Source organism: Pleurodeles waltl, chromosome 10 (assembly GCF_031143425.1).
Source record: "Pleurodeles waltl isolate 20211129_DDA chromosome 10, aPleWal1.hap1.20221129, whole genome shotgun sequence".
NCBI classification, from domain to species: Eukaryota; Metazoa; Chordata; class Amphibia; order Caudata; family Salamandridae; genus Pleurodeles; species Pleurodeles waltl.
In genome coordinates this window covers 257345428-257363708 of record NC_090449.1, presented here as the reverse complement: position 1 = coordinate 257363708, position 18281 = coordinate 257345428, and the positions used below count along the sequence as shown (strand labels likewise).

At 45.1% G+C, this 18281-nt stretch overlaps 1 protein-coding gene across 2 annotated transcripts in view; it reads left to right on the top strand.

Moving 5' to 3' along the window:
- The first annotated feature begins 400 nt into the window (after positions 1-400).
- The window catches only part of RHBDF1 (rhomboid 5 homolog 1), a 337002-nt gene continuing 319121 nt past the window's right edge, over positions 401-18281 (top strand). Inside the window, exon 1 of one of the 2 annotated variants that reach the window (XM_069210376.1) lies at positions 401-819. The gene's annotated coding sequence lies outside the window, so the exon portion shown is untranslated. The remainder of the gene's footprint in view (positions 820-18281) is intronic. The other variant, XM_069210377.1, reaches the window with a different exon arrangement.

The window sequence follows — 18281 nt, the reverse complement described above, 5'->3', positions numbered from 1 at the left end:
TAATTGCAATTCTATGGGCCTCACCAAGAACTGGAAACCAAAATCAGCACTAGCCACAATATTCAAACTACCTCCACTATGCAGGGGTGTGGCTGGAATGAAGCCCTCATCCATGAATTTTCATGGCTGGGCCGTGCAAGGCTGCCAGCCCATTCGACTCTGAACGCAGCCACCTTTGACCATAGCCTACCGGAGAAATGCCAGGGTGGAAGGTCTGCTCCTGAGTATGGCCCTCCCTCCCTTTGCACCCGGTGCCACTGCACCTGCTGTACAATTGAGAGTTACGCCTATAATTCCTACTCTCGGAGAAAACTGTATGTGAGTGGCTTTACGAGTTTCTGGTTACGAATAACGCCCATTTCCTTCTGCCTGCAGCTCGCAGTCAGTCTGCACCGCTTCCGTTGCTGTGAGTAGCCCGAGCAGAGCGGCGGACCCCACATTCCCGCCGGCCCTCTTTGCATGCGAACTACGAGTGAGAGGGGAGCTCCCGGGCCGCCTGGGCCCCTCTGCCTGTCTCTGGGTCCCCAGGCTCCTCCTTGCCGCTCCGGCATGCAGCGGGCCCCGCCCTCTGTTTGTACAGCTCCCTTACACTAACCTCCGGGAGGGGCTGGGCCTCGGCTCCGGGAACAACCCATGCGTGGACTGTCGAAACTTGTCACCGGCTGCACTTTCCCGGCAGTGGCACTTGGGTGACTTTTTGACTGAATTGTATGCGGGCGCCTCTCCATGTACTCGGACTTTACCCACGGTCCACAAACCCAAATGGAATATACCAGCTGACTGCTCGTGGAACCTCTTTCCGCCGAAGGCGTCCGTGGTGTAAGTTTATTTAGCTGTATTTATTATGCTTTCATGGAGGATTATATGCTGCATGTTGGTTTTGAACAGGGCTCACAAGTGGGGTGGGTGCGAGGATTTGAGGTTTGACTGTTCTCATTCAGCGCCCCCTTTAATTCCATACAGCCCTATAGGGAGGCGAACTTTCTTATGATAACTTTTTTACTTTTCTTGCTGCAATGTGTGTTCAGTGCGGATAGCCAGGGAATCGGAGGGGACAGTTGAGTGGCAGAGTCTGTCCATTTTTTAAAAATACGGAATGTCAGACTTTTGACGGGCTCGTTCAAGGCAAGGTGTGCATTTTTTCGGTGCAGGAATGCAGCCCCTCGCGTCCCGTAGCATGTGAGATCTGCAAGTTGAATCCCGCTTTTGAGTTCATATCCTTGTACCGACTGTTTTAGTTTAGATTGAAAATAATAGTTTATTTGAAAGTGTTTTGCAGCTCTTTTGGAAGGAGAGCTGCCCACTTCAACCTCCCAACTATCCCTCCCTCCACAGCATATATTTAAATGTATTTCTTCGACCACACAAACCCCTAAAAGACTTCAAACACCACACAAACACAGACAGGAGCACTACAATGCACACGCGAGCAATCCCACACAAACACACTGTCTCCTCAAACACGTACATACAACCCTTCTCACACAAATATCACGTACACACAGCCTATGTGCACGCATATGCACACAAGAAACCTTACACACACACACACACACACAAGCACTCTTACACACATGGTCCCACACACAAAAAAAGCCCTACACATCCACCCAATCAACTCCCACTGACAACCTATACACCTAGGCACATCCTGCTACTCACACTAAGCCTTAACACACACAAGAACCCATCTACCCACAATCACATTTTCACACGAGTACTCTTACACCCACACAGAAAGATCACAGAGGTATACTTACAAACACTATGAAGAAGCTACATAGAAACGCAAGAATACATACCTCTATATAGACACCCAACACCCACACGCGTGAACTCCCTATCTAGACACCGTGGCACACAAACTCCCAGTAGACATCCAAACACTCACGAGCTCCATACAAAGACACTTCAGAGCGCTCACATACACGCACTCAACATTCTTCTGGACACCCAAGCACACATACACGCAGACACACCCACAGACGCGTGCATACCGAACGCACACACGCGCGCGCACGCACGAACTCCCTTCCCGGACACCGAAGCGCGCCCGAACACGCGCTCACACACAGTCACTACTAGTGGTTCTGATTTACTTCCGGCTGCGCAGGCTCTGCATTAAGCCCTTATACCGAGGACCCGCCAGCAGTCTTCCTGCTGGAGGGGTTCTTTGCTGTTAGCACAGCAGACATGAACAATTGTTTTCAGCACTTCAGCAAACGCTGTCTTCTTACTTGTAGAATAACGTCCTCTGAGGACAAAGTTCGGTCCTGTGTGGCAGGACCCACCAGTCCGCACCGCTGGCACGAACCTGTGCCCGAAAAACGCTGGTAAACTTCTGAGCGGTGCCTCCTCAGCCAGAACATGGCTAATTCGCTCGCTAGGGCGGCATGCTGTGGGTGCAAGGCTGGACTGGCACTAAAGGGCACAGGGGAAACCCTCTGCGGAGGGCCAGCGAGCAGCTACTGGGAGTGACGCATGCAGCGTCCAGCCTGAGAAGCTGCCCTGAGGGAGCACACAAGTTTTCTGCTAGAAACATTGAAAATGCGCTCAACAAATCTACTTGAAGATGGCTGGAATAGGTACATTCATCCACTACTGTACTGGGCTATTACGAACAACTTTTCAAAGACTAGTATAGGGCCTCGACACAAATTCAGACCATTAACCAGCAGGATGCTCTCAGGTCCCAGCAGCGAGAGCATTAACCCACAATTGTCTCCTATCTGTTTGCTTTCTACTAATGAAGGTGGGAGGTGGTTTTGGTTTCTGGTATTTATTCACACCGGCCAGTATCGCATACCGGTCCCCTAGGTGTGTACCAGAAACGCCTTGAGTGTGAATGAGTCAGAAACCCCTACACACTGACTTGAGAGGGGGATTCCGCAGGCTCTATCCCACGAACGGTAATAGGGTATCTTGTGTTGTCTCTGACTCATTTGTACCTCCAGCAAGTGAAACCGTGTTTAGAAAAAAAATGAGAACAGACCTTGACTCGGTGAGATCAAAAAAGAGGCGGGCAAGGCCAAAACAAACACAGCTTGTTGTTTGACCCTGCCAAGCATTGGTGCAGCTTCAAATACAGTGACACCTTGATTTGACTCTTGTCACATCACTTCACAGTGCAACAGGGCACAAACAGCAGCACCTTATCTGTAGCGCTTAGATGTTGCTGCACTAATGCAGCACGTTTAGTTTCATGTAAGTGTTATAAGTGTGCATTAGTGTATTGTTAGTAGTGCTCTCGTTCTTGTGTGTGCTGGGAAGGAGGAAGAGGAGGGTGGTGTAATCAAAACTACGTAGCTGCTCATCCCAATTCAGTAATATATGTGCTTTGAAGCATTTGTATAGTGCCTCACACCTTTTATGAGACCCAGAAACGCTTCACGGTGGTCCTAACGGGCTAGTCGTTTCTTGTACGTGGTGGTAGTTTGGGTTTATGGATTGGCACATGTGAAAAGAGTTTGGGTGTGTCTGCATGAGGTCTGAAGATGTGCTCCAGTCCTTTCACATCAGATTTGTGGCTGCACTTAAGAATGGAGTGAAGCAGCAGGCTTTAAAAGCTTTAGGGACGTGTTTGAATGCACTAACTGTTTTTGCGTAAGAGCCTCCTGCATTTGTCGGGGAAGATTGCCAGTTGTAACGTGCTGGTTTGAACCATTTTTAGGCTTGGCATTAGCAAAATTATATATATAAAATTATATATATAATATACTTACAGAGGCTTTCAGCCAGGTTGTTTTATACATTGGTCTGTTGTGTTGTTTACATTTGGTTTTCATTCAGTGCAGCATACAGTATATAGGCAGTGAGTTAACCCACTTCAGCCATTGGTTAACTTCACAGAGTGACCGCATTCTGTTCTTTCCCAAGGGCAGATGTACACACAACACAAATTAATTCCCTTCAGTTCCAGTCACTACTATGGCAATGTGTGTTTTTTAAGAATTTGGTTTGAACTCATATTTTTAGGGTCGAGTGTGCAAGTGCTCTGGACCATGTTGTAATCTCTATAGGCTTCTAACCGCGCCCATCTCAAGCCCATCACTTTCATTAGTTTGTGGGCTTGCCTTTTAAGAGTCTTTGATTCCATTTGTGAAAGGCATGCATAGGTCATGGCTTTTTCTGTGTTCAGCCGTCCTCGAGTGCACCAGTAAACCACTGAAAACATATGAGGCTCCGTGTTTTCAGCTGGTTTCTGGACTACTTTATCTTTTCATTTCCTGCGCAGCGCGATCTTGCTGGGCAGAAGTCGAGCACTTTGCATGACATCGACCATGTTAAATAGATAATTGCACTTTTGCTGGTTACATGGATAATTGCACTTTTGCCAGTAACATGGATAATTAAATGCACTTTTGCAGATATGTTTGACTGCAAGCAAACTTCTGTTTTCTTTTTTTTGTCTCCTTCACGCCCATGGCGACCATCAGCTCGCATATGTTAAACTGTTTTACGTTTCATTATTAGTTAATGTGGCAGAGAAAACTCCGGTTAGGAGTTTACAACGCTAATAGCTCTAACGCAAGCAAACGCAAGACCGGTTGCATTCCAAATGCGTGTTATTTTATGTTGGTAGAGACCCAGCAGCTCCCCCAGAAAGGAATTTTACAAAAACTGACAAAGCAAAAGAAACACTGACAATGCCCAAAGGCTGTAACCAAACTCGACCTGTTGGCTTTGACAAAGCTTTATTAATGTAGGAATAGTACATTACTAACGAGAGGTGAAGCCTGTTGTGGATAATGAGGCCCCTCCCATCTCTACTTTTTGGTACCCCGCTATACGTGACGAAACTCCTCAGCGACTAGCAGTATCCTGATAATGTACAGCAGAGGGTACTTTATCCCACACATTACGCTATATTTTGGTACATTATGTTAGGTAATGTTATACACATTTATGTAGTGCATATTCTTCCATTGAATATAGGCCATGGGCGATGTCTTTCGGTGTAAAGGGATTGATTGTAACATCAGGTCTATAATGCAGAAAAGAGTGCTATGCATGGCGTAGGCTTTAACCTTGTCGATGTAGAAACGAATGTAGACAACAAAGATGACGTCATCGCCGCGTCACACTCTTCCGTGGGCGCTTCCCGTGGGAGGCCGGCAGGATGGATCTCCAGGAGGAAGCGGATCATAACAGTCATTAACTCTCGAAAAGTGTAGCGTGGTCACAGATTGCGTAACGCCTTTTCGCCGTTCGGGCAGCAGTGGAGAGACCTGAGAGTTTCAAACGACAGAAATGGAAACAAAATATAATAGCGATAAATGCTATTCCTTGTGGGGCCCAAAACACGCCAGGCAGGGCCTGCAGGGAACAGGTGCTGCTATCACTCAGCTCCATGGCATTTATTGCGTCGACCTGGGAGAGATGAAAGGCGGAGGGTGTGACCCGTGACCTTCAGCTTGTAGGTCTGTTGGAGACATATTAACCCAGTGAACTGTCTCACAAAAGATTCCGCTGAAGGAACTCCTCAAGGTGCCATTCTCACCGGGCTTTCTCTGATGAGGACGTGAACCCTTCACCCTTCATGTTGCAAGAGGCGCCTTGTCCCACTGAGCTGGTCTGCACTGGGAGGCACCTCTGACGGCAAGACTCTAAATATGCGGACATTCCAGTTTAACAGGCACCAGAGGTTCGGGATGGCAGTTGTAGCTACTGGGTATTGGGTATTAAACTCAGTGTGTTCAACAAGGAGTGCTGTGCTGCTATAGAAAACATACCACAGGACTCTTCAAGACACTATGAGACACCACGGCTAGCGCCAAGAGGCAACCTTCATCAAAAGGAGATTTCTCCAGAGCACGTGCATTACAGTACTGATTTACAAAGAAAATACGTGTTTTATAGAAAGTTCTCACTTAGGAAAATGTCCTCGTCAAACTAAAAATGAAGGAGGCCTTTTCCCAGGCCTAGTGGGTAGTAACCATCTGCAGATGGTATTTCCCCCCTGCCGTCGGCGAGGGAAGGTATTGCCGTGTTGTTACCGACGGAGAGTGCCGTGAGATGGGCTCTTCAAAGCTGCGCCTGGTCCAGTCATACTGGGATGAGCAGTGCGATTACTGCTGGATGCTTTAATATCAGCACTAGTAGAGGAACGTGTAATGGAGTAGTAGTAATAGCAGTCTATTTGTAGCAGTAGTTACTGTAACAGTAACAGACCGTAGTAGTAGTACTATACTACTGTTGCAGCAGTACTCCTAGTAGTAGTATAATAGTGCTAGATAGAAGTAGTACTGCTTTTGTGTTTCACTTAGGGTGGTAGTATTAGTATAGTAGTGTAATAGTAACAGACCATACTATTAGTACTATACTATTGTTGCATTAGTACTGGTAGTAGGAGTGGCATAGTGGTTTATAGCAGTAGTACTACTGTTGTGCTACACTAGCAGTGAGAGTATTTATACTGTAATAGTAGTAGATAGCAGTAGTACTACTGAGGTACTATTTTAGTAATGCTAACAGTAGTAGTAGTAGTAATGTAATTGTGCGAGGCAGCAGTAGTCCTACTGTTGTAATACACTAGCAGTAGCAGTATTAGCAGTGTAATAGAGGTAGATAGCAATAGTAGTACTGAAGTACTATTACTGTAATACAGTAGAAGTAGGAGTGTAATAGTGCTAGGTAGCAGTAGTAATACTGTAGAGCTACACTAGAAGCAGTATTAACAGTGTAATAGTACTGCTGAGATACTATTGTAGTAACAATAACAGTAGTAGTAGTGTAGTAGTGCTAGATAACAGGCAGTACTACTGTTGTGCTACACTAGCAGTATTAGCAGTGTTATAGTAACAGCAATAAAAGTACTGACGTACTATTGTATTAATACTAACAGTAGAAGTAGTAGTGTAATAGTGATGGATAGCAGTAGTACTACTGTAGTGCTACATTAATGGTAGTATTAGCAATGTAACAGTGGTAGTAGATAGCAATAGTAGTACTGAAGTGCTATTGTAGTAATAGTAACAGTAGTAGTAGTAAAAAAGTACTAGGTGGCAGTAGTACTACTGTCGTGCTAATGTGGTACTACTAGCAGTAGTGGTAGCATTAATTGTAGTGTAATAGTAGTAGTACTGAAGTACTAACATACTAATACTAAGTACTAATACTAATAGTAGTAATATAACAGTATTACATAGTAGTACTGCAATGCTAATGTAGAAATGCTAGCACTGATAGTTCTACCGGAGTACTATTCTGTTAATACTGGCCGCTTGTCGTTGTGACTGGTAAAATGCATCGTACATCTGTCCCTAAGTGAAATGCTGTATAATCACCTTTCGTTTTGAGTCACACACTGCACGTGACAGACTTGCACGGTAGATGGACTGGCCTGTACAAGGACAGTGTGAGGTTTCTTAAAAAGCCATGGGCTTTGTCTAAACAAATGCTGTCAGTGGTGTGACTTACTGTTGTAGAACCCCTGGCTTCCTAATTGGGTGCTTGGCCTTTGAAAGGCTGGTAGCGGTCGAGTGGTGTCAATCACGTCAGACTGACTCCCTGGTTATCTTAACAGCATCTGAGGGTCACCAGTCTCCCCCGAGAGGACATCAGCTCTCCGTGCTTTCTCATGTTCAGTGTGCTTTTGAGGTATACTTTGTTACTAAATATGTTTTTTCCCGCTGTTTTCACTGTTTTCTCTTTATTATATTTAAGTGTCCCATTTATTTCCCTTGTTACCAATTTTCACATAGAAATACAAACAGAAAACAGTATTTTCCCAGCTGCGTTGATTTTTAAAAGCAGAAATAAGCAGGAAGTACGGCTTCATTTGAGTGTCTCTCAATTCATTCAGTCAAGCATAACTTCCAAGTCAATAACTGTTCATATTGAGAGCGTAGAGTTAATCAGGTATAGGCAATGCCAGAAGTTTATTTGTTTTGGATCTGTTAGCTTTTCCAATGCTGTTTGCGGATACTCTGCAGCATCAGAATAAAATCCAGAGATGTGATGGTGCAGCTGCTTTTGCTGGTTGTGTCGTTCTTTAGGTGGGCGCATGCGTCACCACACATGGACGTGCCTACAGACTGATGCAGGAGCCATTTTCCTTTTTTATTGACCATTCTAAGATGGAAGAGGCCAGTTAGATTGATATATATATATATATATATATATATATATATATATATATATATATATATATATATATATATATATATATATAAAAATGTCAGTAAGTGGTGCAGACGCAACAAAGGAACGGATGGAGGGAAGTAACAGGGAAGAAAGGAGAAAATAAAAATAAAGCTGGATGGAGGAGAAGGGGAAAGGCAACACACAAGGGGGAAAGCAACATGAACTGTGGAATGTGTGGGGAGAAGCACATGAGAGAGAGAGCAGCACATGGTGGAAAGAGTAACATGGACCATACTGAGTACACACATATGGGGAAGCACATGAGAGAGAGAGAACAACACAGAGCTCTAGGGGATGTTGTGTGATTGGGGAAGAGATGCAGCAGATGAAGGAGAGGGGTAGAAAACACTTGCACTCTCATGGAGTGTGGAAAGAAAAAGAAAGTAGTTCCCAAAAAGTGAGCAGTGGAAGAATACAAGTCAGCCAGTTCAAAAGCTGTTAAAGAAGCTATGCTCCAGGGGAGGGATAAACATACAGTGAACAATGCAAGCCATCAAATAAGAATCAAGCAATTGACAGTAACAATAAAGCCAAGACATGCAGTGGGCCGGGATTAAGACCACTGTTCATTTTTGGCAAGCCCACAATAGATCTTACAAAATCAGACAACTTGTGCTGTCTGGTAGGAGAGGCCTAAAAAAAAAGAAAGGTGCCATTTTCAAAGTAATCTTAAATAGCTGTCGGATGTCTTTAGGCAATTATTATACTGTTTTACTATGAATTTCTGTTCAGGGAACTGAAAACCAGCACACATCAAAGAGTGAGTGCATATTTATCAGTTAAATATGGAAATATGCCATTTGCAACTTAATGTTTAATCACTTAAATTTAAATACGGATAACTACTAATGATATGAGAAAAACTGACATGGATAATTACAGACAAAAAACAAGCACCGTAAAACTAGGGGCCTTGTTTTGTTTGTCCTGTGTTTCCTGGTTTTGGTTTCCCCCTCTGACATCAAGAGCCTTCAGCGATAGCATCCTTCCCTGCGGACACCCCCACCCAGTGATGAACCATTCCATTAAATGGCAGCGTTACATCATGTAAACATTGAGCACGGGATGGGAAAGGCAGAGAATTAAGAGAGAAGGCTATCGTGGTTAATTAAGCCCCTGCGAGATAGACTAAACACGGCCTGCATTCTTTGAATGATGCATAACAATAGTCCTCGGTGCACATCCTGTTCGCTCAGGTCCCTCGTACGTGCAGACCGCACGCTTGCTGGTGTCTGTAGTTTCTCATCCCAAACTGAGAAGGGCTAATAAAAAAAAAATCCCCTTTTGAAATCCCTTCTAAATTTAGAAGCGTGCCTTCCTTCCCTTGTGTAACCCGAGTCGTGTCTTTAAAATGGATGGCTGTGTCTTATGGCTCTGGGGGGACAGGAAATGCGTGTCGTCATGTACCGAGATGAACTGCCAGGCATAAATATACACTGCTGAAGTCCAGTGAATCCGTGAACCGAACGGGAAAGCGTTTTTATTCATTTTCTACATTGTGGGCACTTTCCACACAACTCTTCTTGAAGCACAGTTGGAGTTATCAAATATAGAAAGGGTCGATGTTATGCTATATTATGTTAGGCCACGTCATGCTTTGTAATTGTAATCCATGCTTTTTATTTTTTATTTGATGAAGCAAAGTTTAGACAGCATCACAACGAACAAGAATCTATAAAAGCAGAAAAATAATACACCAGTAACCAAAAAAATACGCAAAAATAATTCGAACTATTTTGCTTCATTCCACTATAAAAATATTTTGTTATTCTTTAATATTTTCCATCAAACTCTTGGTAGAATCATTTTGGTTATTACACTTATTTGTTCACCTGCACTTTAGGACCCTGGTTTGCAAAAAGGTTCAGAATTTTCTCTGAACTGAATGTTTTATTTTGATTCTTTAAAATAAATACAAGGATGCAGGGCAACTGACTCCGGGGTATATTTACAACAAATGATGCATCGCTGCGTTGAGGCAGGATGCATCAAACATAGTTCCGATGTACAGACATCCGTTACAATGCCATGGATGCGCCGCATTTACAACACAGGGCATCATGACGCAAGGACTCAAGGTGTGTCAGAAATTCTGATGCATTTGTGTGAACTTTGCTGTAAGGAATCAGCCCCAAAACTGGCCCATAGCTGAAGTTGGCATCACAACTGATGCACCTTCAGCGATGTGTCAACATTTAGAGGTGCTGTGTCAGTTTTAACTGACGCAAGAAGCCTAATGTGTTAGGATCAATGTGAAAGACTGAAAAAATGGTGGAATAGCACCGTGTACAATCTCACATTGGTAATGGATGTAGTGTAAGCAGTATGGCTATGTGTCATATAACAGTGGACACAGCCTACTTATGTGTAGATCAGAGTATATGTGACATGGTGAGTGACAGTGTTATGGGAGTGAATACAAGTATATGGTGCTATGTAATGTGGAAATAAATGTATTACCTACCTTATGCGTGTACTTACCTGTTGTCCTTTACAGTATGCAGACTTAGACTTGGGGACCCATTCCTCCATTGATAAGTGACAATCTAGGCCTGCCTTTGCAAACAATACTCAATGTCACATAGCCTTGCTGCAGAGGATGATAAAATCATAAGTGCCATGGTCCCAGGTTGGTAAAGTGGTCCTACAACATGATTGGCACATTTGTAGACAACTACAACTAGAGGGGATGTGAATAACGAACATCTTCCGGGGTGTAAAGGGACATCAAATAGTCGCAATCCTTTTTAAAAGCCTCTGCTTCAGCCCCTACACCTGGGTTTAGGGGGCTGCTGACGTATTGCAGGCTTTGCAAGATGCATCTGACTGGTACGTCAAATGTGGAAAATCTTTTAAATCTTACTGCATCAGTTGCAAGTGAGTTTTTTCCGATAGAAATCCCACTTTACATGCATTCATTTCTCAATGACGCAGCTGGATTCTGCACATGTTTTTTTTTATGCAGGCCCTGAAAAACTGATGCATTTGGCCAAATGTATTACATTGTAAATATGGTGCTAACAGAGCACCACCGCTGCATCCAAAAAATGACGTAAAAGCGGTGCAAGGTCCTTGTAAATATCCCCCGCTTTTCTAGGGAAGATCTAAAATGGAGATGTAACATCCTTTTAGCATTGCATATTTACATACTGTGTAGTTGTTCAAGAAAAGAAAGTCTGAGATCTTGAACATGCAGAAATCTTCTGCCTTAATTTTGAGCCTTGAAAATGTATTGGAGAGTCAGGGATGAGGTGGGTGAGTAGTTATTCCTTGCCTTGTAAAGTGGACTTAGTTTGGTTGTAGGACAAAATGACTAGGTCAGTATCATCAACCACTATTGTTAGACTTGGTATCCTTGGCGTGGTCTCCCCTAACCTTTTGCCTCTTCTTCCCATGTTGTTTCTGTGTGCTGGACTCAGTTTTTGCTGTTTTGTTTGCTTTGGACACTTTACCACTGCTGACCAGTGCTAAAGTGTAAGTGTTCCCTGTATAAATTATATGTGTAAATTGACTATCCATGATTGGCATATTTGGTTTACTAGTAAGTCCCTAGTAAAGTGTACTAGAGGTGCCCAGGGCTTGTAAATCAAATGCTACTAGCGGGCCTGCAGCACTGGTTGGGCCTCCCACATGAGTAACCCTGTAAATATGGCTCAGACCTGCCACTGCAGTGTCTTTGTGTGCAGTTTTAAACTGCCAATTCGACCTAGCAAGTGTACCCACTTGCCAAGCCTAAACGTTCCCTTTTTTATACATGTAAGGCACCCCTAAGGTAGGCCCCAGGTAGCCCCTTGGACAGGGTGCTGTGTATGTTAAAGGTGGGACATGTACTGATGTGTTTTACAATTCCTAACAGTGAAATACTGCTAAATTCAGTTTTCACTATTGCAAGGCCTAGTTCTCTTATAGGTTAACATGGGGGCTGCCTTTAAATATTATTAAAGAGCAGATTCCCTTTGGGAGCAGATGGAAATGTGGAGTTTAGGGTCTCTGAACTCACAATTTAAAAATACATCTTTTAGTGAAGTTGGTTTTTAGATTGTTAGATTGAAAATGCTACTTTTAGAAAGTAAACAAACACAAATGATGGACAGAATGCAGAACCAATCAGACATTTACCCGCAGTCACACATCTGGGTTTAATCCATCCATTCTTTTGCTCACCATGCCACCCCACTTTGGGTCCAGCCATATGCAAATCAGTCTTGACCCTGTTCCTCATGGGAACAGTCCAGCCCGAACTGCCACGCCAGGTCCTTCCTGGGCTGGAAACAAGCTTCCAGGAACCAGTTTCAGGTTATCACCCTTTCATCAGCCAGGTTAGTTTGAATCCCGTGGTACAGTGAGCCTGGGACCCATGTCTGGGCATACCGGGCGCACTAATGGCGACAAAGCAAACAAACACAAATGATGGACAGAAAGCAGAACCAATCAAACGTTCACCCCCAGGTACAGATCTGGGTTTAATCCATCAGTTCTTTTGCTCACCATGCCACCCCAGTTAGGACCCAGCCACATGCAAATCAGTCTTGACCGTGTTCTCATGGGAACAGTCTGGCACAAACTGCCAAGCCAGCTCCTTCCTGGACCGGAAACAAGCATCATCGGACCGGTTTCAGGGTATCGCCCTTCATCAGCAAGGCTAGCTTGAATCCAGTGGCACAGTGAGCCCGGGACCCATGTCTGGCATACCCGGCACACTTATGGTGACAAAAAACAAACAAGCACAAATGACGGATGGAATGCGGAACTAATCAAACATACACCCCCAGTCACAGATCTGGGTTTAATCCATCACATCTTTTGCTCACCATGCCACCCCGGTGTCGACCCAGCCATATGCAAATCAGTCTTGACCCTGTTCCTCATGGGAACAGTCCAGCCCAAACTGCCAGGCCAGGTCTTCCCTGGACCAGAAGCAAGCATCCTGGGACCGGTTGCAGGGTATCACCCTTCATCAGCCAGGCTGATGAAGGGTGATACCCTGAAACCGATCCCAGGATGCTTGTTTCTGGTCCAAACTAGAATGGCATGTGTTAGACCTGACAGCCTTAGGGTAGTCACCCCTAACTTTTTGCCTGCCTCCCTCCACTTTTTGGACACTGTTTTTGCTGGTTTATAGACTCTGCGCACTTTACCCCTGCTAACCAGGGCTAAAGTGCATATGCTCTCTCCCCTAAAACATGGTAACCTGGAATCATACCTGATTGGACTATTAATTTACTTATAAGTCCCTAGTAAGGTGCACTTTATGTGCATAGGGCTGGTAAATTAAATGCTACTAGTGGGCCAGCAGCACTGGTTGTGCCACCCACTTGAGTAGCCCCTTTTCCTTGTCTCAGGCCTGCCATTGCAAGGCCTGTGTGTGCAGTTTCACTGCCACATCGACTTGGCATTTAAAAGTTCTTGCCAAGCCTAGAACTCCCCTTTTTCTACATATAAGTCACCCTTAAGGTGTGCCCTAGGTAACCCCTAAGACAGGGTGCTGTGTAGGTAAAAGGCAGGACATGTACCTGTGTAGTTATATGTCCTGGTAGTGTAAAACTCCTAAATTCGTTTTCACACTACTGTGAGGCCTGCTCCCTTCATAGGCTAACATTGGGGCTGCCCTCATACACTGGTGAAGTAGCAGCTGCTGATCTGAAAGGAGCAGGAAGGTCATATTTAGTATGGCCAGAATGGTAATACAAAATCCTACTGACTGGTGAAGTCGGATTTAATATTACTATTCTAGAAATGCCACTTTTAGAAAGTGAGCATTTCTTTGCACTTAAATCCTTCTGTGCCTTACAATCCACGTCTGGCTGGGCTTGGTTGACAGCCCCTTGTGCATTCACTCAGACACACCCCAAACACAGGGTACTCAGCCTCACTTGCATACATCTGCATTTTGAATGGGTCTTCCTGGGCTGGGAGGGTAGAGGGCCTGCCCTCACACAAAGGACTGCCACACCCCCTACTGGGACCCTGGCAGACAGGATTGAACTGAAAGGGGACCTGGTGCACTTCTTAGCCACTCTTTGAAGTCTCCCCCACTTCAAAGGCACATTTGGGTATAAAACAGGGCCTCTGCCCTACCTCATCCGACACTTGCTGGAGAAGAAACCTGAACCAGAAACTACATCCTGCCAAGAAGAACTGCCTGGCTGCTCAAAGGACTCACCTGCCTGCTTTCTACAAAGGACTGCTGCCTTGCTGTTGCCCTGCTGCCTTGCTGAACTCTTGTCTGGCTGTGAAAGTGCTCTCCAAGGGCTTGGATAGAGCTTGCCTCCTGTTCACTGAAGTCTCAGGACCAAAAAGACTTCTCTCTTTTACTTGGACGCTCCGTGCGCCGAAAATTTCGACGCACAACTTGTTTCGCGGCGAGAAAAACGCCGCACACCGACGCTGATCGACGCGACGCTCTTGGGACGATCGAAGATCCGACGCACGGCCTCGCAAGGACAACGCCGCCCAACCTCTAGAGGAGAAATCGACGCGACGCCTGCAGTGAGATCGTAATTTCAACGCGCAGCCCCGCAGATCGAAGTCTAGAGGAGAAATCGACGCGACGCCTGCCGTGAGATCGTAATTTCGACGCACAGCCCCGCAGACCGACGCGCAGCCGGAGAACAAGCAGGAAAATCCACGCACAGACCCGGGACATCTGGTAATCCCCGCGATCCACAGAAAGAGACTGTCCGCGCGCCGGCAAACGACGCCCGACTTTCCCGCGTGGAAAATAACGACGCAAGTCCGGGTGTGCTGGGGAGAAATCGACGCACACACCCTTTTTCCACGCACCTCTTCCCTTGTGGCCCTCTGAGGAGATTTTTCCACGCTAAACCAGGTACTTGTGCTTGAAAGAGACTTTGTTTATATTCTAAAGACTTAAGACACTTTGTATCACTTTTCAGTGATATCTCTACAATTTCCCATTGCAACTTTATTCTTTTTGACCTACAATTATCCTGATAAAATATTCTATATTTTTCTAAACACTGTGTGGTGTATTTTTGTGGTGCTATATGGTGGTATTGTATGATTTATTGCACAAATACTTTACACATTGCCTTCTAAGTTAAGCCTGACTGCTCGTGCCAAGCTACCAGAGGGTGGGCACAGGATAATCTTGGATTGTGTGTGACTTACCCTGACTAGAGTGAGGGCTTTTGCTTGGACAGGGGGTAACCTGACTGCCAACCAAAAACCCAATTTCTAACAGCATGGAAAGCAAAATAACGGATGGACTAAACCCAGATATATAACTGGGGGTGAATGTTTGATTTGTTTTTGCATTTGTCACCCCAAGTGGGAAGGGTATGCCCAGACGTGGGTCCCGTGCTTGCTAAGCCACCAGATTCACGCTAGCCTGGCTGATGAAGGGTGATACCCTGAAACTGGTCCCAGGATGCTTGCTTCTGGTCCAGGGAAGACCTGGCCTGGCAGTTCGGGCTGGACTGTCCCCATGGAGAACGGGGTCAAGACTGATTTGTATATGGCTGGGTCCAAACTGAAATGACATGGCAAGCAAAAAAAACAGATGGATTAAACCCAGATCTGTGACTGGGGGTGAATGTTTGATTTGCCCTGCATTCTGTCCATCATCTGTTTTTTTGTACTTTTAGAAAGTAGGCATTTTATTGCTTGAACCACTCTGTGACTCTGCCTGTTTGTGGATTGCCTGTCTGGGTCAGTTTGACAGTTGGGCTGTTTGTGAATCTCCTCTAGTGACAGAAAGGGAGATGGGATGTAACCTGCATATCCTGATGAGCCATCTGGGCTGGAGGGGAAGGGAGGAGTGGTCACTTACACCTGAATGGGCTGTGCCTGCCCTCACACAGTGCACTCTCTAACCCTCTGGTGTGTGTCTGGGGCCTGGCATGGGCAAGGCAGGATCTTGTAAAAAAACAGAGACTTTCCTTTGAAGTACGTCTACTTCAAAAGCAGAAAGGTGTATAAGTATTGGACCCCAAACCCCTGAAAATCAGATTACTTCTGGAACCAAGAGGAACCTCTGCTAAGGCAAAGAGCTGGAGAGCTGGATGAGGAGTACTGCCCCTTCGCCTGTGACTGTGCTTTGCTGGGTTGGCCTGCAGTAGCTGCTTCTGCCTGAAAGAGTACAAAAACTGACTTTTTTGTGACATCCCACTTGTGAAGAATCTCCAAGGGCTTGAACTGAGCTTGCATCCTGTTGTTGAAGTCTCAGGGACATCAAAGACTTCTCTCCGCCAGCACCTGGACACTCTACTGAGACTCCTGCCCTGCCAAGTGTTGCCCTAACCTGTCTCTAGGCCCTTGAAAGATGACGCTAGTGGAAAAGTACAAAAATCCAGGCACAGATCGCCGTGCGGGGAAACTTTCAAAGCACCACCTGCAACGCGGCTGATAAACGACGTGCCACCCGCCTCGCAGCTAAAATTGATGCTCCACCTGCATCACGGCTGGGAGATCGATGCATCACAGCTGGAGAAACGACACGCAACACCCGTTAGCGGATGCTGATAACGATGAAAGCCCCACGCAGCGCAGTTTTCTGACATAGTGCGACCGGATTCCAACGCAACAACGCTGGGCGTGAAAAATCAACGCAAAGCCTGCCTGGACCTGAGGTGCCGGTCTGGGAATCGAAGCATCGCTCTCTTATAGGAGAGAAAAAAAGATGCACGCCGACCGAAGAAGGAACGACGCACGGTCTCGCTTGCCGGTGAGAAATCGATGCATCGCTGGCCTCTTTCGACGCACGCTCACCCACGCGGCTTTATATTTTACACTAACCAGGTAATTTGTGTGACAACAGCATTCTCACAGTTTTCTAAGGATTAAGACTTTTATTCTTTTTAAAATTCATATCTTGACTCGTGTATGTTGGTTTTTTGTCATTGTGGTCTTGTTTGAGTTAGATAAATATTACCTATTTTTCTAAACTGGTGTTGTGTCCATTTTATAGTGTTTTCACTGTATTACTCTGTGTGTTGATACAAATACTTTACATTCTGCTTCTGAAGTTAGGCCTGCCTGCTCATGCCAAGCTAACAAGGGCGTGAGCGGTGGTTAACTGAGTGTAATTTGCCTTTACCCTGACTAGAGTGAGAGTCCTTGCTTGGACAGGGGGCGACCTGACTGCCAACTAAAGACCCTATTTCTAACTACCATATATATTGAACCCCAGAATATTGAATAAAATGTATCATCACGGTGAGCATATGTTGGGAAATATAGGTATAATATTGTTAACTCCACAACTGCTTACCTTGACTATAGATGGATAGCCGAAATTGTCTAGTCAAAATGAGCACAGCTCAATTAAAAAAAAACCTCAAATGAAAACTCTGTCAGTTTCTGCATATTCCCAAGGCCTTTGCCCAATAGGCCTTACACATATTGACAGGTGCTTTGACATTGGTCCTGGCCTCCCCCTGGAGCCAGTGAACGTCTCTCAACTCTAGTTTTACATGATCCTATTTGATATGTTTAAAACAAGCCCTGTCTGTCTGTTTTTAAGGTCGTTGTAGTGCATTATGTATTTTTTGGAGGCACCTGAAGTAGATTACAGAGCAGTAATCCAAGCGCACCATCCACTGGGTCTCCTCAGTTCCACCCAATGATCATCGAAGGATTGAGGGTGCTTCCAGAGCCTGAAGCTGTAAATTTGTACTTTTGATAGGGTACTGGCAGTGATCGGAGATGTAGTTATAATATCTGAGGTGTAGCTATAGCTTACATTTTTCTTGCTTTCTTCAGGGTGGTGTATTTAGGGAGCTTTAAAAATGCACCCATACTTGGTGTGCTTTTCACTGCTTTCAGCATCTCAGTTTTGCCTTGTCTGAGCCCAGACACTTATAGCCTGATTTTTTAGTTTGGTAGACAGGTGCTCCATCACAAATGTGGTATATATCCTGTCAACCTTATTACATGCTCCATAGGCAATAATGCACAAGTCACACCTATGTGTAGATATCTGTCATGTTCGTGATGGAGTACCCATCCTGCTGTAAACCAAGCCCTTAGTGTTGCTGCAACAGTCCGATGCGAATTAAGGTGTCATTGTTGTGCATTAGAAATTACACATAGTATTACTGTAGTCTAAAAGCTGTGTTATCTGTAATTTCAGGGTACAGAGTTCAGTCGGAATTCTCAATTGTCCACAAGGGAAT